Here is a 24,496-nt window from a genome sequence, read left to right on the forward strand (position 1 = left end):
CCCTGCGACCAAGGACACATACCCTGCGACCAAGGACACATACCCTGCGACCAAGGACACATACCCTGCGACCAAGGACACATACCGTGCGACCAAGGACACATACCGTGCGACCAAGGACACATACCGTGCGACCGAGGACACATACCGTGCGACCAAGGACACATACCGTGCGACCAAGGACACATACCGTGCGACCAAGGACACATACCGTGCGACCAAGGACACATACCGTGCGACCAAGGACACATACCCTGCGACCAAGGACACATACCGTGCGACCAAGGACACATACCCTGCGACCAAGGACACATACCCTGCGACCAAGGACACATACCCTGCGACCAAGGACACATACCCTGCGACCAAGGACACATACCCTGCGACCAAGGACACATACCCTGCGACCAAGGACACATACCGTGCGACCAAGGACACATACCGTGCGACCAAGGACACATACCCTGCGACCAAGGACACATACCCTGCGACCAAGGACACATACCCTGCGACCAAGGACACATACCCTGCGACCAAGGACACATACCCTGCGACCAAGGACACATACCCTGCGACCAAGGACACATACCCTGCGACCAAGGACACATACCCTGCGACCAAGGACACATACCCTGCGACCAAGGATACATACCCTGCGACCAAGGACACATACCCTGCGACCAAGGACACATACCCTGCGACCAAGGACACATACCCTGCGACCGAGGACACATACCCTGCGACCGAGGACACATACCCTGCGACCGAGGACACATACCGTGCGACCGAGGACACATACCCTGCGACCGAGGACACATACCCTGCGACCAAGGACACATACCGTGCGACCAAGGACACATACCCTGCGACCAAGGACACATACCCTGCGACCAAGGACACATACCCTGCGACCAAGGACACATACCCTGCGACCAAGGACACATACCCTGCGACCAAGGACACATACCCTGCGACCAAGGACACATACCCTGCGACCAAGGACACATACCCTGCGACCAAGGACACATACCCTGCGACCAAGGATACATACCCTGCGACCAAGGACACATACCCTGCGACCAAGGACACATACCCTGCGACCAAGGACACATACCCTGCGACCAAGGACACATACCCTGCGACCGAGGACACATACCCTGCGACCGAGGACACATACCCTGCGACCGAGGACACATACCCTGCGACCGAGGACACATACCCTGCGACCGAGGACACATACCCTGCGACCAAGGACACATACCCTGCGACCAAGGACACATACCCTGCGACCAAGGACACATACCCTGCGACCAAGGACACATACCCTGCGACCAAGGACACATACCCTGCGACCAAGGACACATACCCTGCGACCAAGGACACATACCCTGCGACCAAGGACACATACCCTGCGACCAAGGACACATACCCTGCGACCAAGGACACATACCCTGCGACCAAGGACACATACCCTGCGACCAAGGACACATACCCTGCGACCAAGGACACATACCCTGCGACCAAGGACACATACCCTGCGACCAAGGACACATACCCTGCGACCAAGGACACATACCCTGCGACCAAGGACACATACCGTGCGACCAAGGACACATACCGTGCGACCAAGGACACATACCGTGCGACCAAGGACACATACCCTGCGACCAAGGACACATACCCTGCGACCAAGGACACATACCGTGCGACCAAGGACACATACCGTGCGACCAAGGACACATACCCTGCGACCAAGGACACATACCCTGCGACCAAGGACACATACCCTGCGACCAAGGACACATACCCTGCGACCAAGGACACATACCCTGCGACCAAGGACACATACCCTGCGACCAAGGACACATACCGTGCGACCAAGGACACATACCGTGCGACCAAGGACACATACCCTGCGACCGAGGACACATACCCTGCGACCAAGGACACATACCCTGCGACCAAGGACACATACCCTGCGACCAAGGACACATACCCTGCGACCAAGGACACATACCCTGCGACCAAGGACACATACCCTGCGACCAAGGACACATACCCTGCGACCAAGGATACATACCCTGCGACCAAGGACACATACCCTGCGACCAAGGACACATACCCTGCGACCAAGGACACATACCCTGCGACCGAGGACACATACCCTGCGACCGAGGACACATACCCTGCGACCGAGGACACATACCCTGCGACCGAGGACACATACCCTGCGACCGAGGACACATACCCTGCGACCGAGGACACATACCCTGCGACCAAGGACACATACCCTGCGACCAAGGACACATACCCTGCGACCAAGGACACATACCCTGCGACCAAGGACACATACCCTGCGACCAAGGACACATACCCTGCGACCGAGGACACATACCCTGCGACCAAGGACACATACCCTGCGACCAAGGACACATACCCTGCGACCAAGGACACATACCCTGCGACCAAGGACACATACCCTGCGACCAAGGACACATACCCTGCGACCAAGGACACATACCCTGCGACCAAGGACACATACCCTGCGACCAAGGATACATACCCTGCGACCAAGGACACATACCCTGCGACCAAGGACACATACCCTGCGACCAAGGACACATACCCTGCGACCAAGGACACATACCCTGCGACCGAGGACACATACCCTGCGACCGAGGACACATACCCTGCGACCGAGGACACATACCCTGCGACCGAGGACACATACCCTGCGACCGAGGACACATACCCTGCGACCAAGGACACATACCCTGCGACCAAGGACACATACCCTGCGACCAAGGACACATACCCTGCGACCAAGGACACATACCCTGCGACCAAGGACACATACCCTGCGACCAAGGACACATACCCTGCGACCAAGGACACATACCCTGCGACCAAGGACACATACCCTGCGACCAAGGACACATACCCTGCGACCAAGGACACATACCCTGCGACCAAGGACACATACCCTGCGACCAAGGACACATACCCTGCGACCAAGGACACATACCCTGCGACCAAGGACACATACCCTGCGACCAAGGACACATACCCTGCGACCAAGGACACATACCCTGCGACCAAGGACACATACCCTGCGACCAAGGACACATACCGTGCGACCAAGGACACATACCGTGCGACCAAGGACACATACCGTGCGACCAAGGACACATACCCTGCGACCAAGGACACATACCCTGCGACCAAGGACACATACCGTGCGACCAAGGACACATACCGTGCGACCAAGGACACATACCCTGCGACCAAGGACACATACCCTGCGACCAAGGACACATACCCTGCGACCAAGGACACATACCCTGCGACCAAGGACACATACCCTGCGACCAAGGACACATACCCTGCGACCAAGGACACATACCGTGCGACCAAGGACACATACCGTGCGACCAAGGACACATACCCTGCGACCAAGGACACATACCCTGCGACCAAGGACACATACCCTGCGACCAAGGACACATACCCTGCGACCAAGGACACATACCCTGCGACCAAGGACACATACCCTGCGACCAAGGACACATACCCTGCGACCAAGGACACATACCCTGCGACCAAGGACACATACCCTGCGACCAAGGATACATACCCTGCGACCAAGGACACATACCCTGCGACCAAGGACACATACCCTGCGACCAAGGACACATACCCTGCGACCGAGGACACATACCCTGCGACCGAGGACACATACCCTGCGACCGAGGACACATACCCTGCGACCGAGGACACATACCCTGCGACCGAGGACACATACCCTGCGACCGAGGACACATACCCTGCGACCAAGGACACATACCCTGCGACCAAGGACACATACCCTGCGACCAAGGACACATACCCTGCGACCAAGGACACATACCCTGCGACCAAGGACACATACCCTGCGACCAAGGACACATACCCTGCGACCAAGGACACATACCCTGCGACCAAGGACACATACCCTGCGACCAAGGACACATACCCTGCGACCAAGGACACATACCCTGCGACCAAGGACACATACCCTGCGACCAAGGACACATACCCTGCGACCAAGGACACATACCCTGCGACCAAGGACACATACCCTGCGACCAAGGACACATACCCTGCGACCAAGGACACATACCCTGCGACCAAGGACACATACCCTGCGACCAAGGACACATACCCTGCGACCAAGGACACATACCCTGCGACCAAGGACACATACCCTGCGACCAAGGACACATACCGTGCGACCAAGGACACATACCGTGCGACCAAGGACACATACCGTGCGACCAAGGACACATACCCTGCGACCAAGGACACATACCCTGCGACCAAGGACACATACCGTGCGACCAAGGACACATACCGTGCGACCAAGGACACATACCCTGCGACCAAGGACACATACCCTGCGACCAAGGACACATACCCTGCGACCAAGGACACATACCCTGCGACCAAGGACACATACCCTGCGACCAAGGACACATACCCTGCGACCAAGGACACATACCGTGCGACCAAGGACACATACCCTGCGACCAAGGACACATACCCTGCGACCAAGGACACATACCCTGCGACCAAGGACACATACCCTGCGACCAAGGACACATACCCTGCGACCAAGGACACATACCCTGCGACCAAGGACACATACCCTGCGACCAAGGACACATACCCTGCGACCAAGGACACATACCCTGCGACCAAGGACACATACCCTGCGACCAAGGACACATACCCTGCGACCAAGGACACATACCCTGCGACCAAGGACACATACCCTGCGACCAAGGACACATACCCTGCGACCAAGGACACATACCCTGCGACCAAGGACACATACCCTGCGACCAAGGACACATACCCTGCGACCAAGGACACATACCCTGCGACCAAGGACACATACCGTGCGACCAAGGACACATACCGTGCGACCAAGGACACATACCGTGCGACCAAGGACACATACCCTGCGACCAAGGACACATACCCTGCGACCAAGGACACATACCGTGCGACCAAGGACACATACCGTGCGACCAAGGACACATACCCTGCGACCAAGGACACATACCCTGCGACCAAGGACACATACCCTGCGACCAAGGACACATACCCTGCGACCAAGGACACATACCCTGCGACCAAGGACACATACCCTGCGACCAAGGACACATACCGTGCGACCAAGGATACATACCGTGCAACTAAGAAAAGTGTCCAAGCTAAGATTGGAAAGCTTGACTGGAAATGTAAGGAACGTAGATTCTACAATCTGACATTACAATATTGTTGTTAAGTTTAAGCAATCTCTTGCAGTGGATCAGCTGCACACCCAACATGAGCTCTCCCAGCTGAGAAAAAGGTATGACTACTTGAGTGGGCTGATAATTAACTTTCATTTGTAACGTGTATTTTTGTATCTTACCTTAACTGAAACTTGTATTTCTGTTTGGAGAGTGAATCGCAGCCAGCGGCGGAGATGACCAGTCAGATTGTAGAATCTACGTTCCTTACATTTCAAGTCAAGCTTTGCAATCTCAGCTTTGACCCTTTTCTTTTTCTCCCTGATTGACTGCAGCCGTTCTTGCAGCCTTTTTCTGGCCGCACGCAGAGACTTTCTGCTTCCTGTACTCAAGCCATGTCCATGGCGTCCTCCATCACCTCTTGTTCGGAGGGCTCAGAAAAAATAAAAAGTAAACTCATATTACATATTGTTATGAAGGTGTCTGTTACTACATGATATATATACTTGCAGTGTGTACATTGTACATATTACATATTGTTATGAAGGTGTCTGTTACTACATGATATATATACTTGCAGTGTGTATATTGTACATATTACATATTGTTATGAAGGTGTCTGTTACTACATGATATATATACTTGCAGTGTGTATATTGTACATATTACATATTGTTATGAAGGTGTCTGTTACTACATGATATATATACTTGCAGTGTGTATATTGTACATATTACATATTGTTATGAATGTGTCTGTTACTACATGATATATATACTTGCAGTGTGTACATTGTACATATTACATATTGTTATGAAGGTGTCTGTTACTACATGATATATATACTTGCAGTGTGTATATTGTACATATTACATATTGTTATGAAGGTGTCTGTTACTACATGATATATATACTTGCAGTGTGTATATTGTACATATTACATATTGTTATGAAGGTGTCTGTTACTACATGATATATATACTTGCAGTGTGTATATTGTACATATTACATATTGTTATGAAGGTGTCTGTTACTACATGATATATATACTTGCAGTGTGTACATATTACATATTGTCAAGTCCAAGTACAGAGCAGCATGTAGAGCACACTCCAGGCCTGAAGGGGCAACAGTGAGAGCTGAGGGCTGAACATCTCCACCTGCTTTGATTGAATTCACCTGTTCACCTGCTCAGAGCACATGCTTCAACATGTTTGAGCGTCACTCCTTTTGACATGCTGCTAAGAGGAAGGAAGACAGCTCCTGTGTGGACTCAGAAGACGCAACTGGTGAGGAAAGCGAGGGAAAGAAGTGCTTGTTTTGTACTGAGGAGAATGTTTCAAGAAGATCATTTCACTGATGTTTACTAAATTGTTTAGGTTGACTGAAAGTACATTTAAAAAGTTATCAGTGATATTTAAGTTTATTCTTATAATTAGGATGGATTGTTTATATTTAATTTAATTCATATTGTTGTAAATGTTTAAGTTTATTCTTAAATCTAGGCCCTATCAGTGGAAATTAATGTTCTTTAAACATTCTCCAGCCCTCGTGCGTCATTCATTGCATTGACAGATTCGTGAAAGTGGTTGAAATGTGGCGGTAATACGCCCTGATTTTTTGTTAAATATACCCCCTTTTTGTGTTTATATTATTGTTCCCTCAAGATAAGCTAGCTTTTATACAACAGATTCATAAAACATTCAAATATCACAAAACGTGAAGTCCCGGAAGTGACTTGCGTGTTAACGATGGCTTTTTTAACTTGTTTTTTAATTTAGATTTTTTTGTTGTATCACTAAAACGTAGAATGATCAGTATCGTGGATTGATATTTTTGATGTATAAGGAATTTTTTTAAAAAGATGTATTAATTTGCCATTTAAGGCTACTTCCGGTTTCTGTGCGGTTTCAAAATAAATACTGTATTCTTAAGTAACGGTTGTTTAGTATGCAATCTTCTATCGAAAATTGTTACTCGAATAAACATCATAAAAATGAACTGTTTTGGCAGGAAAGTTATTAAAAACCACTGACCCATTGACGGAAGTGACGCACTCTTCGCGCATGCGTGGAACAACTACCAAACATTTCGAAAAATGCGACGGCTTCTCTACTCCAGAGTGATGCAAAGTTTTGGTTTTGGTGAGTGACTACAGCTTTATTTCCATGTATACATTTGCTCGATTACCTATATCTCTCTTTGTAGCAACTTAGCACAACAGCTAGCGAAAGCTCCTCGGCTAAAATCTCGCGTTTTAAACATTCATGTTCGCGTCAAATTTGGGCGATTACTATTGCATTATAATCATACATGTTTTTAAATATCCCCTTCATGTTCCCCTTTACTTTTAGGTAAGCTAGTTTTTAGACAACACACTCATGAAATATTCTAACATAACAAAACGTGACGTCACAGAATGCCGTCAAAAAGGGGACGTTGTCTTCGCGCATGCGCGGACCCTGACGTATAATTACTATTACTATAGTGAAGTTTTCGATGGATGGATATTTATTAGTAACCAGCGAAAATGTATATTTTAAACAGAGGTCACAACATCAGAACTATATATACATATTTATATGTGTATATATATGTATGTGTATATATATATATATATGTATGTGTATGTATATATATATATGTGTATGTGTATATATGTATGTGTGTGTATATGTGTATATATACAGCATAGTTTGTTGTCAAACTTGTTTTTTTATATTCAACAATATTACACATCCATCCGGTAGAACAAAACATGTCAAGTAAAGAAAATAAAAGCAAATACAAAGAGCATTTAAAAAATATGATACAATTTAAAAAAAATTAAAAAAAAAAAAAAAATGTTAGAAAACTTTAATAAAGATATCTATTTAAGGGTTTTTGTACTTAACAGTTTTCCCAGATTTAATTGATAATTTGAAACAGTTTAGCCAATTAGAAAATGTTTTTACTTTCAGAAATCAACATTTATACATAAAAAAATTTGCTTTTAGCCAAATGTTGACAAACATTTATATGTTACTATCATTTACACAATAAAATAGATACAATTTGACGTGTGTGTGTGTACACCACTTCAGGAAAAACAACTTTGCTCTCCAAGTACCACCATAATGACCAACATTGAAATACAGTTGTGTAGTGGCCATAAGTATTCATTGAATATTTTTGGCCACAGTTTGAACAGTAACACTGTTTGCATATTTATGTCATTCTTTGTAGTTAGAGAATCACTGGCTTAGGGAATTGTGTAATACTATCATGAGGTGATTGTACATTAAAATGCACTGTAACATGTGGTCCTAAATAAAGAGTGTTCTAGTACATGTGTATGATTGTGCTGCGTTTCTCTCTCTAGGATTACCTGCTAGTCCAGGAGCCAAAGGTGGACCTGGAGTTAAAGTAAGCACTATTCAATCAAACTTTTGACATTATGCACTTCACTTTTAACCACTTTTTCTCTTGCTAGGACGAGCCTGGTCCCAGAGGTCATGCCGGCATGTCCGGTGACCCTTGACCTTTGGTAAGTACCTAAACAAATCCAGTGCTTATCGATTAGACTGTTTTTCTACTGCACACCTGAAATGACTTATTACTATAGGGCGAGCCTGGGGTTCCTGGTCCCAAGGTAAATACTTTAGTCAATAACACGGACTCCAGGTACTCACCTCATACGTGTAACTGCAGGGAGACCGAGGTCAGCGCGGTCCAGTGGCTCCACAAGGAATAGTGGGAAAGACTGTGTTGAAAGTACAATACTTATTCATTGTTCTCATATATGACAGGGAAGCAAAGGAGAGAGAGAGGAGCGATGGGCGTTCCAGGTGCTCAAGGTCTGAGTGGAACCAAAGGAGACAAGGTATGTGGTGAAAGAGTCCACCAGGGGGCAGTGTTTACTCAGGAGTTAAATACAAGTCATGCAGGATGAAATATTTCTGTCCTTGTAGTGCTTCAGTACTTGGGATTTATTCTGAAGATAGTATATTTCATCAGTATTTATCAATACTTAGCATTTCTTGTAAAGATAGTATAACATGTGTTTCTGTCCTGGTAGTACATCATTATGCTGTCTTTTAAAGTTGGTATATTAGAAGTATTTCTGTCCTTGTAGTGTAGTACATTAATACTGCTAAATATAGTATATACATATGTATTTACACTTTCATCTAAAGATAGTATATTATATAAGTAATTGTGTCCTTGTACTGTAATACATCAATACATACTTTCTTGTAAAGGTAGTACTGCCCCTCTGTCACTAGGTGTCCCCCAGGGTTGGGTGCTTGGTCCACTTCTCTTCATTGTACATGCTCCCCCTCGGTAACATCATCCGCCGCCATCACCTCCAATTCCACTGCTACACAGATGATGTCCAGCTACATCTCCACAAAATCTCTCCACCCTGACCGACTGCCTCACTGAAATCAAATCATGGCTGCACTCCAACTTCCTCAAACTCAACTGACAAATCTGACATGCTCATCGTGGGCCCCAAATCCCTCACCAAAACTGCTCACAACTCTACTCTGTCCCCATCCACTCACATCCGCAACCTCGGAGTCATTCTGGACAATAAGCTCTCTTTTCAACACCGGGTCAACCACATCACAAGAACTGCTTTCTTCCACCTCCAAAATATTGCCCGTCTCCGTCCATCCTTCTCTGCCGCTGAAACCCTGATCCATGCCTTCATCACCTCCACACTTGACTACTGTAACGGCATCCTCTACGACTCATCTTGCAAAATTCTCAAAGTCCAATACATTCAAAACTCTGCCGCCCGCCTGCTCAGCCACACCCGCTCCCGTGAGCACATCACCCCAGTCCTCCAGAAACTCCACTGGCTCCCCAGTCCTCACCGGATCCACTTTAAATCCTCCTCCTCACCCACAAAGCCCTCCACAAGCAGGCCCCCTGCTACCTCACCAACCTGCTTCACCTCCATACCTTCACGCAGCCTCCGCTCCTCTGATGCCAACCTGCTCTCCCCACCATGCAGAACCAAGCTTCGGACCTGGGGTGACAGCTTTCTCCATCGCTGCTCCCACCCTCTGGAACACTCTTCCCAAACCCATCCGTGACCAGTGTTGGGTTAGTTACTGAAAACCAGTAACTAGTTACTTTATTTCAAAAGTAACTCAGTTACTTACACCAAAAAGTAATGCGTTACTGTGAAAAGTAACTATTTAATTAGTTCTATTTTTCTTTCTTTTTCTAAAGCTCCCATTAATGCCCTTTTAGCCTTCATTTCAGTACTGTTATTGCACTGGAGAATAATACAATTTGTTGATCAACTTGACTTTTTGATTGATTGAAACTTTTATTAGATTGCACAGTACATATTCCGTACAATTGACCACTAATTGGTAACACCCCAATAAGTTTTTCAACTTGTTTAAGTCCACGTTAATCAATTCATGGCATGCATTTTTATCTTCCTTTTAACATAATTAATGAAAAACAGTGCAACATCAAAAGACACTTCTCCTTTCTTTAAACTTGGACCAATGACCAATAATAAAAACCAAGTTAAAGTGCAACATAAGAAGGCACATCATCTTCCTTGAAACATAGGTAGTGAAATAAAGCCTGACATCTGGAGTGATGCTGCTGTCTTCCACACTTGGAGTCATGGATTGTACAATCCTTGTTTTCAGTGGCAGGATCATTGACACAGATGGTGACGTTTCAGTGCTCAGTAGAGATGGAACAGTTCTGAGGGGTTTAAGCACCTGGAGGACCTCCTCTGCCACTCTCACGTCATCATCAGACAGGTTGATGTCTGACATTTGTCTTCAGGGTGTTGTGGGTCAATGCTGAGTATATAGCTGCCTGCTGCTCCAACATATCACAAATTGATTAACGTGGACTTAAACAAGTTGAAAAACTTATTGGGGTGTTACCATTTAGTGGTCAATTGACCACTGATGGATGGAATATGTACTGTACTGTGCAATCTACTAAAGTCTCAATCAATCAAAATCATACTTGAGCAGAGTAGACTTCTTTTATTTTTCTGTTTTTCGGCTCATCTTTCAGGCTCTCTGTCCTTTCCTCTCCTGCTCAGCATCTGCTGCAAAGCTTGACTTGAAATGTACGGAACGTGGATCAGCTGCAGACCAACCAAGAGCTCTCCCAACTGAAAAAAAGGTATGACGACTTGAGTGGGCTGATAATTAACTGTTTCATTTGTAACTTGTATTTTTGTAGCTTACCTTAACTGACACTTGTGTTTCATCTCCGCTACTCACTCCGCCGCTCATCGCTGGCTCCGCCGCTCCCTGCGCTGCGATTCACTCTCCAAACAATCAATCAATCAATCAATCAATGTTTATTTATATAGCCCTAAATCACAAGTGTCTCAAAGGGCTGTACAAGCCACAACGACATCCTCGGTACAGAGCCCACATACGGGCAAGGAAAAACTCACCCCAGTGGGACGTCGGTGAATGACTATGAGAAACCTTGGAGAGGACCGCATATGTGGGTAACCCCCCCCCCCCTCTAGGGGAGACCGAAAGCAACGGATGTCGAGTGGGTCTGACATAACATTGTGAAAGTCCAGTCCACAGTGGATCCAACACATCAGCGGGAGTCCAGTCCACAGCGGGGCCAACAGGAAACCATCCCGAGCGGAGACGGGTCAGCAGCGCAGAGATGTCCCCAACCGATGCACAGGCTAGTGGTCCACCCGGGGTCCCGGCTCTGGACAGCCAGCACTTCATCCATGGCCACCGGACCTATGCAACTCCCCCTCGCAAGGGACAGGAGAAGAGGAGAGAAGAAAAACGGCAGATCAACTGGTCTAAAAAGGGGGGGTCTATTTAAAGGCTAGATTATACAAATGAGTTTTAAGATGGGACTTAAATGCTTCTACTGAGGTAGCATCTCTAACTGTTACCGGGAGGGCATTCCAGAGTACTGGAGCCCGAATAGAAAACGCTCTATAGCCCGCAGACTTTTTTTTGGCTCTGGGAATCACTAATAAGCCGGAGTTCTTTGAACGCAGATTTCTTGTCGGGACATATGGTACAATACAATCGGCGAGATAGGCTGGAGCTAAACCGTGTAATATTTTATACGTAAGTAGTAAAACCTTAAAGTCGCATCTTAAGTGCACAGGAAGCCAGTGCAAGTGAGCCAGTATAGGCGTAATATGATCAAACTTTCTTGTTTTTGTCAAAAGTCTAGCAGCCGCATTTTGTACCAACTGTAATCTTTTAATGCTAGACATAGGGAGGCCCGAAAATAATACGTTACAGTAATCGAGACGAGACGTAACGAACGCATGAATAATGATCTCAGCGTCGCTAGTGGACAAGATGGAACGAATTTTAGCGATATTACGGAGATGAAAGAAGGCCGTTTTAGTAACACTCTTAATGTGTGACTCAAACGAGAGAGTTGGGTGGAAGATAATACCCAGATTCTTTACAGAGTCTCCTTGTTTAATTGTTTGGTTGTCAAATGTTAAGGTGGTATTATTAAATAGATGTTGGTGTCTAGCAGGACCGATAATCAGCATTTCCGTTTTCTTAGCGTTGAGTTGCAAAAAGTTAGCGGACATCCATTGTTTAATTTCATTAAGACACGCCTCCAGCTGACTACAGTCCGGCGTGTTGGTCAGCTTTAGGGGCATGTAGAGTTGAGTGTCATCAGCATAACAGTGAAAGCTAACACCGTACTTGCGTATGATGTCACCCAGCGGCAGCATGTAAATACTAAAGAGTGCAGGGCCAAGAACCGAACCCTGGGGAACTCCGCACGTTACCTTGACATAGTCCGAGGTCACATTGTTATGGGAGACGCACTGCATCCTGTCAGTAAGATAAGAGTTAAACCAAGACAAGGCTAAGTCTGACATACCAATACGTGTTTTGATACGCTCTAATAAAATATTATGATCGACGGTATCGAAAGCGGCGCTAAGATCAAGAAGCAGCAACATAGATGACTCATCAGAATCCATCGTTAGCAATAGATCATTAGTCATTTTTGCGAGGGCTGTCTCCGTAGAGTGATTTGCCCTGAAACCGGATTGAAAAGGTTCACAGAGATTGTTAGTCACTAAGTGTTCATTTAGCTGCTGTGCAACAATTTTTTCGAGAATTTTGGAAATAAACGGAAGGTGGGAGACCGGTCGGTAGTTTACCATGAGGTCAGGATCGAGGTTAGGTCTTTTGAGCAGAGGATGAATAACCGCTTTTTTGAATGCTAGGGGAACAGTGCCGGAGGAAAGTGATAAGTTTATAATATTTAACACTGATGGACCTAATAATACAAACTGTTCCTTGATAAGTTTCCCAGGAAGTGGGTCAAGTAAACATGTTTGTTTTATCCCACTTACACGCTGTAATAATTCCTCGTTATTTCATCAAAAATAGAGAGACTATTTTGGAGGGCAGTGTCCGTCGTATATACAGTCGTATTTGTGTTAATAGAGCCCAGTTGTAGCTGGGATGCGTTGTCTTTAATCTCCTTTCTAATGAGTTCAATTTTCTTATTAAAGAAATTCATAAAGTCATCTGCCGAGTGGGTGGAGCTACTGGGAGGAGTCCCTTGTTGGGTTAGCGATGCTACTGTACTAAACAGAAATTTAGGATCGTTTTTGTTGAGGCGGATGAGATTTGAGTAGTATTTAGCTTTAGCTAAGGTAAGCATGCGTTTATAGGTTATTAAACTATCACTCCATGCTTGATGGAAAACCTCAAGTTTAGTCGCGCGCCGTTTGCGTTCCAGTTTTCTACATGATGATTTATGAGCTCTAATTTCTTCTGTAAACCATGGGGTGCGCCTTTTAGGGGCCCTTTTTTGCTTTAGCGGTGCTATACTATCAATAATTTCGCGCAAGGCATCGTCAAAGTTGTTAGTGAGGTTATCAATAGAGCCGACATAATTTGGGAATGGTGCTATTACCGAAGGCAGTAGGTCAGCAAGAGTCATCGTTGTGGCAGCATTAATGTTGCGGCCGCTATAGCAGTTATTATTATTATTAGCTTGTTGACAAAGAGTCAAAACTTCAAATTTTATAAGGTAATGATCGGACATTACTTTAGTATATGGAAGTATCATAACTTTGGAGGTGGTGACACCCCTGACAAGCACTAGATCTATTGTATTACCGTTGCGATGCGTGGGTCATGTATTATTTGTGTAAGACCACAGCTATCATTTATGGTTTGGAGCGCCACGCACTGAGGGTCCGATGGGGTATTCATATGGATATTAAAGTCCCCCATTATGATTATATTGTCGGCGTGCGTCACTAGATCAGCAACGAACTCTGAGAATTCACTGATAAAGTCCGAATAGGGCCCAGGGGGGCGGTAGATAACAGCCAGGTCGAGAGGTAGCGGTGTGACAGACCTCATAGTAAGCACCTCAAACGATTTATATTTATTATTTAGGTTAGGGGTAAGGTTGACATTTTCATTGTATATTAGTGCGACACCCCCTCCCCTTTTAAGAGGACGGGCAACATGCGCATTCGTATAGTTAGGAGGAGATGCCTCATTGAGCGCAAAAAATTTGTCCGGTTTGAGCCAGGTTTCGCTAAGACCAATGACGTTAAGATTGTTGTCTCTAATGACCTCATTAACCAATAACGCCTTGGGAGACAATGATCTTATGTTTAAAAAGCCCATATTATAGGTATTGGGCTGTTTTGACGAGTTTTTAAGATTATCCGTAGTGACAATATTAACAATGTTGCGTTTATTATGCGTAGTGCACTTTAAATAGTTTCGACCATATCTAGGAATTGATATGACGGGAATTTTCCGATTTGTTTACTTGGTGCTGCAATAGACTGGACATATCATAATTTGCCACCTCAGTAGAATGCATGTCCACCCCTGACACAGACACAACAGAAAAAACATTATGTGAATTGTGTATTATTCTAAGAGAATTGCTATGCGTACATGGATTATCCGGCCTGGCGCTGGCTAGTTCTAGCTTAACTGACTCCTCACCCGGACTAACAGACATTGTAATTGCCTGTGACCGGGCTTGTTCTAGTGTAGTCAGTCAAGTGAGACTTAAATAGTAGTCTATGTTTCTAGACAGGATGATGGCGCCTTCCTGGTTAGGGTGAAGGCCGTCTCATCAGCAAGCCTGGTTTGCCCCAGAAAGAGGGCCAGTTATCAATAAACGTTAGTCCCTGCTCCCTACAGTAGCTAGCCAGCCACTTGTTAAGCGAGACTAATCTGCTATACCTCTCATCATTGCCTCTCGCAGGCAGGGGGCCAGAGACAATTACTCGATGCCTGGACATCTTTCTGGCGAGATCACAAGTCCTGGCTATGTTTCTCTTTGTAATCTCTGACTGTCTCATTCTAGTGTCATTGGAGCCAACGTGTACAACTATATTCGCATAATTAGTGGTGCGATTAGCCTGTCGTACGTGTTTACTAGGCCTGTTGCGAGTTAGCTCCCTAAGATTAGCTTCAATGTCAGGTGCTCTGGCCCCGGGGATACACTTTATTGTGGCTGGTTTGCTAAGCTTTATGTTTCGGGTGATGGAGTCCCCTATAACTAAGGTGTGGTGCCCGGTAGACTGGGGTGTAGGACTAGCTAAAGAGCTAAATCTATTATGCGTCTCAACCGGTACACCGTAGCTTGTAGGCCGCTTAGGACTGCTACAAGCTGGGCTAGTTAGCTCGCTACAGCTAACGCTAGCAGATGTGTCCGCAACATCTAAAGTTACGACATTACTCTGCTCTAACTGGCGGACACGGCCCTCTAGCAGAGCCAACCTCTCCGTGAGTATGGTGCAAGACGCGCAGGAAGCCATTACTCAGTGTTTTCTGTCACCGAGGGAAGTGACAGAAATACTTTTAATTTCAGTTAAGGTAAGATACAAGTTACAAATGAAAGTTTATTATCAGCCCACTCAAGTAGTCATACCTTTTTCTCAGTTGTGCGAGCTCATGTTTGGTGTGCAGCAGATCCACTGCAAGAGATTGCTTAAACTTAACAACAATATTGTAATGTCAGATTGTAGAATCTACATTCCTTACATTTCAGTTCAACATTGCGAATCTTAGCTTTGACCTTTTTCTTGTTTTCCCTGACCCCCTGCAGCCGTTCTTGCAGCCTTCTTTTGTCCGCTCGCAGAGACTCTTCCTGCCTCCTGTACTCCGCCATGTCTCTGGCATCCTCCATCACCTCTTGGTGGAGCCGTGTAACGTCCTGTTCACCACAAGTAAATCCACACAGCAATCATACTGTATATATGGCAAGATAACTGCAGGATATTTCTGTGTAACAGAGGAGTGACTAACTCATGAATGTGTGAAAATATTTCCCGGTCTTATTCTTTTATTTCTGATTTAGAACATGACACTGAGTTTGTGTGTTTTTTGGACACAATATTTTGGCATTAAAAAATGCCACACATTCTGCTGCATGTGTGCCTGCTTACCTTTTCTAAGGAAGACTTTAAACATGGAAGTTGTTCAACATTAAAAATGACAAAATCACTTCAAGTATGGTTTTATTTTCCTATGTCAACAGTGTTACTTTTCAAACTGGAGTGTTACTGTGGTCTAAAATATGTGTGTGTATACAAACCCCGTTTCCACACTCTTAAAAGGAATGTGTTGGAAATCCACACATGTTTTGTGTAATGATTTCAACAAATGTGTTAAATCACAGGATTTTCCTGAGGGTAAGTAACACAGACATTCTACACAACATTGTGTCATGAGCTTTGACAATCAGCTGGGTGGACATAGAGTTGGGGACAAAAACAAAACAAAAACAAAAAAACGTCCCGCCTTTTCTGTGATCTACGTGGCCATCACCGCCGGACCTCTGCGACTGTATCCGTCTTAATGAAGGTAAGCATATTCCAGTCTACTTGCACGTTGTTGTATGTTAAAGGGTGTAATAGTGGTAGTTTTGCTGGGAATGTGTGACTGTAACCTGCTGACAAGATGTAAAGTTGTGCATGTGCAAATGAACTGCTGATGAACAGCTAGCCATATTGCTAGCTATACTAAACCTCCATTATTATTTTAGGGCTCTTTCAAATAGTAGCCTGGTTATGCTGTGTACATAATGTTGCTTAATGGCTAAGTTAATGTTGGCTTTATTTTGCAGGTTTGTTTCCACAAGTTAGCTAACATTACTAAGGTAAGATTTGATAAGAAGGTCTCCACAGTATCAATTAAACTGTTTGACTAAACTGCACTGGTTGACTTAAACTATTCATGGTTTCTTTTGGGTATGTTATCTCCATTTTAAATGACCTTTTTTAAGTTTAATCTGTCCATATGTTGCATAGGTATTAAAGGCCATTTCCAGTCATAGTCAATGTTTCAGAAATCAAGTCACCTATGACATGTAAACATATTTGCACTGGACTAATAATGGTTCAAAATGTAGCTTGTTCTAACTACTGTATGTGTATTATAATCTCTTAAATGATGATTATTTTACACAAAGTCCTTCCTTGGAGTTGTATTGAATTAGTTGTGTTTGTCTGTACATTTGAGTTTGTACACATGTAGAAGAATGGCTTCTCCCAGATGTCTCACAAGTCCTCCTGGATGGCAGAGACATTTTCAAGAAGACTTCCACTCCTGGTAAAGTCAAGGACATTACACAGGTGTGTACATCAAAGCAGAAATGACCAGAATTCTGAATTTCTGCTCAGATTTTAATGAATTCATTGACACTAATGTGAACTGCAAAGTTGAAAACATGGATACATTCCAAATTGTATTCAAGTCCATTCAATGAGATGTTTGGTATGTCAGTGCCACTGCTGTCACCACACAGGAAATGGAAGTACAGCAGGTATGTTTGTTCATTTAAGGCAGCTCACTAAACATAATAATCTGTTTAGTGAGCCTATGTGCCTTTTATTTGTAGTATTATCCCAGTGCTTAGATCAGGGGTGTCCAAACTTTTTCCACTGAGGGCCGCACACTGAAAAATCAAAACATGCGGGGGCCATTTTGATATTTTTTCATTTTCAAAACCAATACAATATCCACTTTTTTATTTTTTTTTAACCTTATTGGCTCCCGCAAGTTAGGTCCTAGGGACGCAGAAGGGTTTCAGTCTTAAAACGGGTTTAAAACAAGTTTTATATATATTTTAAATTAAATGCTTGAATCTGTAATTCAACTTCAGGTGTAAAATATATACACACACATTTCATGAGCTTTTTGTCAAAACTCTATTTTTTGGGGGCAAATATACAATATTTTTCCCAAAAAGATTTTCAAAGTGGAATATTTGATGTGAAGTAATTGGATCCCTAACTAGGTCAATAATTAATAGCAACATTGATTAGAATTTATTATTTAAATTTTTTAGCAAAGACAGGTGTTTTTTAATTCCACTAAAATTCTTAGGGATCCAAAAGTGCCCCACTCATGTTTACATTTAACGCTTAAATCTCTATCAGCTTCAGATAATATATAGTGTAATTAGCTTTGTATGTTTGTAATAACAATTTATATATTTTTTTTCATGTTTTGTATGTCCTTTTTGTCCTTAAGTCGGTCAATAATTCATAGCAACATTGATTTTGATTATTTTGTGAGAAATTGTAAAAACAAATTGTGTTATTAGAGAACATTGCAAAGTTTTTCTCCTTTCGTTTCACCCATTTGCTCTTTTATTCCACTTTTAATGTTTTCAAACATTTTTTTAGTATTTTTTAGAATGATGGGCCGGTAAAACATTAGCTGCGGGCCGAAAATGGCCCCCGGGCCACACTTTGGACACGCTGGCTTAGATGAAGTGTTAATATCTCTACACTGGTTGAAATAAAATAGTGGACTGTTCCTTCACACTTCAACAGCAGCCAGTGATCTTCATCCTGACACTGCCAACACTCGCCTCCAACTAAAAGATCCCAGGAGTTTTGCATTCTACGAGGAGAGTGGGAGAGCGGCCGTGCCAGCAACTTGAGGGTTCCAGGTTCGATCCCCGCTTCCGCCATCACTGCCGTCGTGTCATTGGGCAAGACGCTTTACCCACCTGCTCCCAGTGCCACCCACACTGCTTTAAATGCAACTTAGATATTGGCTTTCACTATGTAAAGCGCTTTGAGTCACTAGAGAAAAAGCGCTATATAATTGACTTCACTTACATAAAAATGGAGAAGGGTACTGGTAACAACTGCCGTCAGTTGTAAGTAGACATTTGTCACTTATTTTGAAGTACAGGACGTCTAATGTTATGTCCAATGTTAATGTGTCCTTTTTCTTCTTCATGATGTTTTTCCTCAGTTATCCAGTAAGTGCGGACAAAAAACTTCTCGCCAGAACCATTGTGACACTTTACCCGTCACTTAACATCAACATGGAGGATGAAAATAAGGATATGTAAGGGAATGTTAAGAGTGAGAAACACACATTACTTGGATTGATTGTGACAGTAGCTCATTAGATCCCAGTTTTATTTGTGTTGTAAAGGAACACGTCTATGATCCAACATGCCACGCTGGCTTTCTGGAAGGTAAGCTGAGGAATAGCCGCCAAACGAAGGGATGATCGGTGCCGTTATTGCAGAAGGGGTGGCTCATCTGAAGTCACTGTTGGACTTGAAGAAGTTCCAGAAAGTGATGAGTCTGTCCAAGAATGGATAACTGTGATCATAAGGATGAAGCCTAGTCCGGAGAACCTTTCTTCCATCAAGATGGGTAAGGACAAAACCTACTTCCACCCAAGATACTGGATATCTAATCAGTCACCTACTCTGGCAGAGATTGTTGAGAACTACCCTTGTTTCATTGATGTACCATATCTGGTAAGTCAGTCAATGTAATCACCACCTGCACTCTCAAATGGATTTGCATATAACCTTATCTAATCACCCTTGTCTTGTCCTGTTGGTAAACCTTAACAGATCGACAGTTTGAGAAGATGTTTCCATACAAGACAGACATCTTTCTACACAAATGGGACCAAAGTTGTTGAAGCTGGCTGCTCTTGAAGGAAAAGATGAACCACCAGAAGCTGAGAGTGCTGGTAATGTTTAGTTTATTTATGGAGGATTATCATGCCTTTTTGTGTCATCTTCCAAAGACTCCCCAAGTTGACACACATTTAACCTTACAGTGTCACATGTCAGTGATATAAACTGTGTATATTTGTCTATTTGTACAGAATGAAGGTGCTGTAGAGCACTGAAGATGCTCACACATGATCTGCCCCCTACTGGGTCAAGAAGATCTATGGGATGGACAAAATGCAGCATCAAGTCAGTGCTGTCCTACATTAAACAAGTAAGAATATCTTAATTTGTGATAAGAATATAAAACAAGTGAGATATCTTCAGTAAATGATTCATAACTTGTAAAGATGATGTAATCACATGTGTTGCATACACTGTTTTAGCCAGGAAGAAGCTTCCATGACCTCCTACAAACCACTGACCCTGCTCCAGTGATGCAACCTGGTCTGGTGAGCATTGGACATTGCAACACAACATCAACACAATATGTCCTCGTGGCTGCCCATGTCATTCCACTCCAGGAAGAGGGTCTCACCTGCAGTCTGGACTAACTCTTCAAATTGTATTGGGCTTGTAACCTTGCCTGCTTGGTAAAGTAGGAGTTGTTGATTGAAAAAATGGCAGCCTGTGGACATAAGTTGAACAACTTATTGGGGTGTTACCATTTAGTGGTCAATTGTATGTAATATGTACTTCACTGTGCAATCTACTAATAAAGTTTCAATCAATGATTGAAACATTTGGAGTATCAGTTGTGTGTCTATATTTGGTCATTGCTACACACCTGGTTGTGTGCTTTCCTTCAAATGTGATCTGGACAACAAACATATCTTTGGAGAGACAGTGTATATTGTTACCTTTTCTGACCGTGAGGAGGTGTTCATTTTGTTGAGAGTTCTCACTGTTAACTATTTTGATGAACACCTTCACACTTATGTGATTAAAAAGACTAATTTCAAGTGATGAATCTGAAAGATGCAACTGATGCTTTGCCACTTGATGTATATGAGCTAGAGATGTCCGATAATATCGCTCTGCCGATATTATCGGCCAAAAAATGCGTTAAAATGTAATATCGGAAATTATCGTTTTTTTTTATTAGTATCGGTGTTTTTTTAAAAATTTTTAATTTTTATTAAATCCACAAACACAAGATACACTTACAATTAGTGCACCAACCCAAAAAACCTCCCTCCCCCATTTACACTCATTCACACAAAAGGGTTGTTTCTTTCTGTTATTAATATTCTGCTTCCTACATTATATATCAATATATATCAATACAGTCTGCAAGGGATACAGTCCGTAAGCACACATGATTGTGCGTGCTGCTGCTCCACTAATAATACTAACCTTTAACAGTTAATTTTACAAATTTTCATTAATTACTAGTTTCTATGTAACTGTTTTTATATTGTTTTACTTTCTTTTTTATTCAAGAAAATGTTTTTAATTTATCTTATTTTATTTGATTCATTTTTTTAAAAAGTACCTTATCTTCACCATACCTGGTTGTCCAAATTAGGCATAATGTGTTAATTCCACGACTGTATATATCGGTTGATATCGGTATCAGTAATTAAATAGTTGGACAATATCGGCATATCGGATATCGGCAAAAAGCCATTATCGGACATCCCTAATATGAGCTGAGAGATTCTGAATTGCACTTACTGACAAGATACAGACTTATTTCCTAAATGTTGTGACTTGTAATGAATAGAAGGAATTTTTGAATTAAATTTCAATTATGTTGTTTTTTTATATAGCATAGCATGCACACACACACAAGTGTTGCCAATATACACAAAATGTGTTTAATTTGAGTAACACAAACATTTGTTACTAAAACCTACACATTTACTGTGTTAATATAAGTAACAAAGTTAATGTGTTAAAATTGACAAGTTGAGTTGTCCCCCTCTGGACATGGAGATGTGTAAAAAAACAACACAAATTGTGTTATTTCCAACACATTCGTTTTAAGAGTGCACCTCTGGCTATTGCCCAAGTGTCTTTTAATGGCAGCTATAGACTCTGGAAGGGAACGTGCGCCCTCCTGTGGACTTCTGCCGCAATTGCACACATAAAGAAACTCATTATTTCCAAGTGTGCCTTATTTAGCTTCCCAGACTTCACAGTACTTATATAGCCCTAAATCACGAGTGTCTCAAAGGGCTGCACAAGCCACACCAACATCCTGAACTCACATCCCACATCTGGGCATAGTGTTGCATCATCCCACGCATCACTCCTTCACCCCACATTATATATATATATATATATATATATATATATATATATATATATATATATATATATATGTATATATATATATATATATATATATATATATATATATATATAACATTAAAAAAATGCTACAAAAATAATCTGTGATTAATCACAGATCTAGAGTGTGATTAATCTGATTAAAACAAATTAATCACTTGACAGCCCTTAGATATACGGTATAAATGTTAATTTTTGTATACGTATATATACATATACAGTATGTACAGTATATATATGTAGCTGAGTGGTTAACACTGGTAACTGTGCACCAAGGGGTACTGGGTACAAATCCCGGTCAGGTTACAAGACTCCAGCCAAAAGAGTCAGTGTTTTTTTACACGTCCATTTGTAGTTAACTGAGACAGGTTCTCATTTAAATATGTCATTGGGGCACGACAAAGGGTAGCTGAGTGGTTAAAGCAGCTAGCTTCCAATCAAAGAGGACTGGGTTCAAATCCCAGTCATGGCCGAGCAGTGACTGGGTAAACTCCGGCTGGAGGAGTTTCTTTTTTGTATCATAGTTTACTGAGACAGTTTCTCAATTAAATATGTCATTGGGGCCCGAAGTCTTGGCTCCAGCAGACCAATGATAGTTGAGTGGTTAAGGCAGCTAGCTGTCACTCAAAGGGGATTGGTTTCAAATCCACGTCATGTCGTGCAGTGACTAGGAAAGCTCCAACTGGAAGAGTTGCTGTTTTATATCCTAGTTTACTAGGACAGGTTATGTCATTGGGGCACGAAAACTGTGAATTGACAGATAAAGGATAGCCGAGCGGTTATAGCAGCTAGCTCCCAATCAAAGGGTACTAGGTTCAAATCCAAGTCATGGTCCAGCAGTGACTAGGAAGGCTCCAGCTGGGGAGTTATTGTTTTATATCATAATTTTCCGAGACAGCTTCTCAAATAAATATGTCATTGGGGCCCGAAATCTTGTCTCAAGAATAATTTGTTTCAACTATTAAATGAACCAAAAAATGACTTATTTTATCTTTGTGAAAATATTGGACACAGTGTGTTGTCAAGCTTATGAGATGCGATGCAAGTGTATGGTGCATGTTTGTGTGTCCTCAATTGCTCTGTTTATTGTTTTTCTTAGTGTTGCTGAGGCTTTGGAATTGGATTGCATTGTTGTGTATTGTTTTGTTGATTGATTAATAAATTCATTAAAAAATGTTTTAAAAAAAATAAAAATAAATCAAATGTTAACAATCAAATGTAGATACTTTTTCTTATGCTTTCTTTTACACGTGTTGGGAGTGCATTCCACATTGATGTGGCATAGAAAGAGAATGAGTTAAGACCTTTGTTAGATGGGAATCTGGGTTTAACGTGGTTAGTGGAGCTCCCCCTGGTGTTGTGGTTATGGCGGTCATTTACGTTATGGAAGTAGTTTGACATGTACTTCGGTATCAGGGAGGTGTAGCGGATTTTATAGACTAGGCTCAGTGCAAGTTGTTTTACTCTGTCCTCCACCTTGAGCCAGCCCACTTTGGAGAAGTGGGTAGGAGTGAGGTGGGATCTGGGGTGGAGGTCTAGAAGTAATCTGACTAGCTTGTTCTGGGATGTTTGGAGTTTAGATTTGAGGGTTTTAGAGGTGCTAGGGTACCAGGAGGTGCATGCGTAATCAAAAAAGGGTTGAACGAGAGTTCCCGCCAGAATCCTCAAGGTGCTTTTGTTGACCAGAGAGGAGATTCTGTAGAGAAATCTCGTTCGTTGGTTGACCTTTTTGATTACCTTGGTTGCCATTTTATCACAGGAAAGATTAGCCTCTAGAATGGAACCTAGGTAGGTGACCTCATCTTTCCTGGTGAGAACAACGTCACCCACTTTTATAGTGAAGTCATTGACTTTCTTAAGGTTGATGTGGGACCCAAACAGGATGGATTCCGTTTTACCCAAGTGTATGGATAGCTTGTTGTCAGCGAGCCAGGTGCAAGTTCTACAGA

At 43.4% G+C, this 24,496-nt stretch overlaps 2 long non-coding RNA genes across 3 annotated transcripts; both read left to right on the forward strand.

The window, feature by feature from the left end:
- The first annotated feature begins 6,504 nt into the window (after positions 1–6,504).
- LOC133644939 (uncharacterized) lies at positions 6,505–16,749 on the forward strand. Of its 2 annotated transcripts, XR_009824858.1 has the most exons (7): positions 6,505–6,565; positions 7,290–7,420; positions 8,638–8,681; positions 8,749–8,802; positions 9,065–9,138; positions 9,542–10,370; positions 11,347–16,749. It is a non-coding gene; the product is annotated as an uncharacterized LOC133644939 (long non-coding RNA). The 2 variants fall into 2 exon arrangements; XR_009824857.1 differs by having other exon boundaries at positions 9,542–16,749.
- Positions 16,750–19,737: 2,988 nt separating this feature from the next.
- On the forward strand, positions 19,738–20,995 carry LOC133645006 (uncharacterized). Its single transcript, XR_009824865.1, has 3 exons — positions 19,738–20,269; positions 20,408–20,526; positions 20,639–20,995. It is a non-coding gene; the product is annotated as an uncharacterized LOC133645006 (long non-coding RNA).
- The last annotated feature ends 3,501 nt before the right edge of the window (positions 20,996–24,496 follow it).

This window comes from Entelurus aequoreus, linkage group LG28 (assembly GCF_033978785.1).
Source record: "Entelurus aequoreus isolate RoL-2023_Sb linkage group LG28, RoL_Eaeq_v1.1, whole genome shotgun sequence".
Taxonomy (NCBI): domain Eukaryota; kingdom Metazoa; phylum Chordata; class Actinopteri; order Syngnathiformes; family Syngnathidae; genus Entelurus; species Entelurus aequoreus.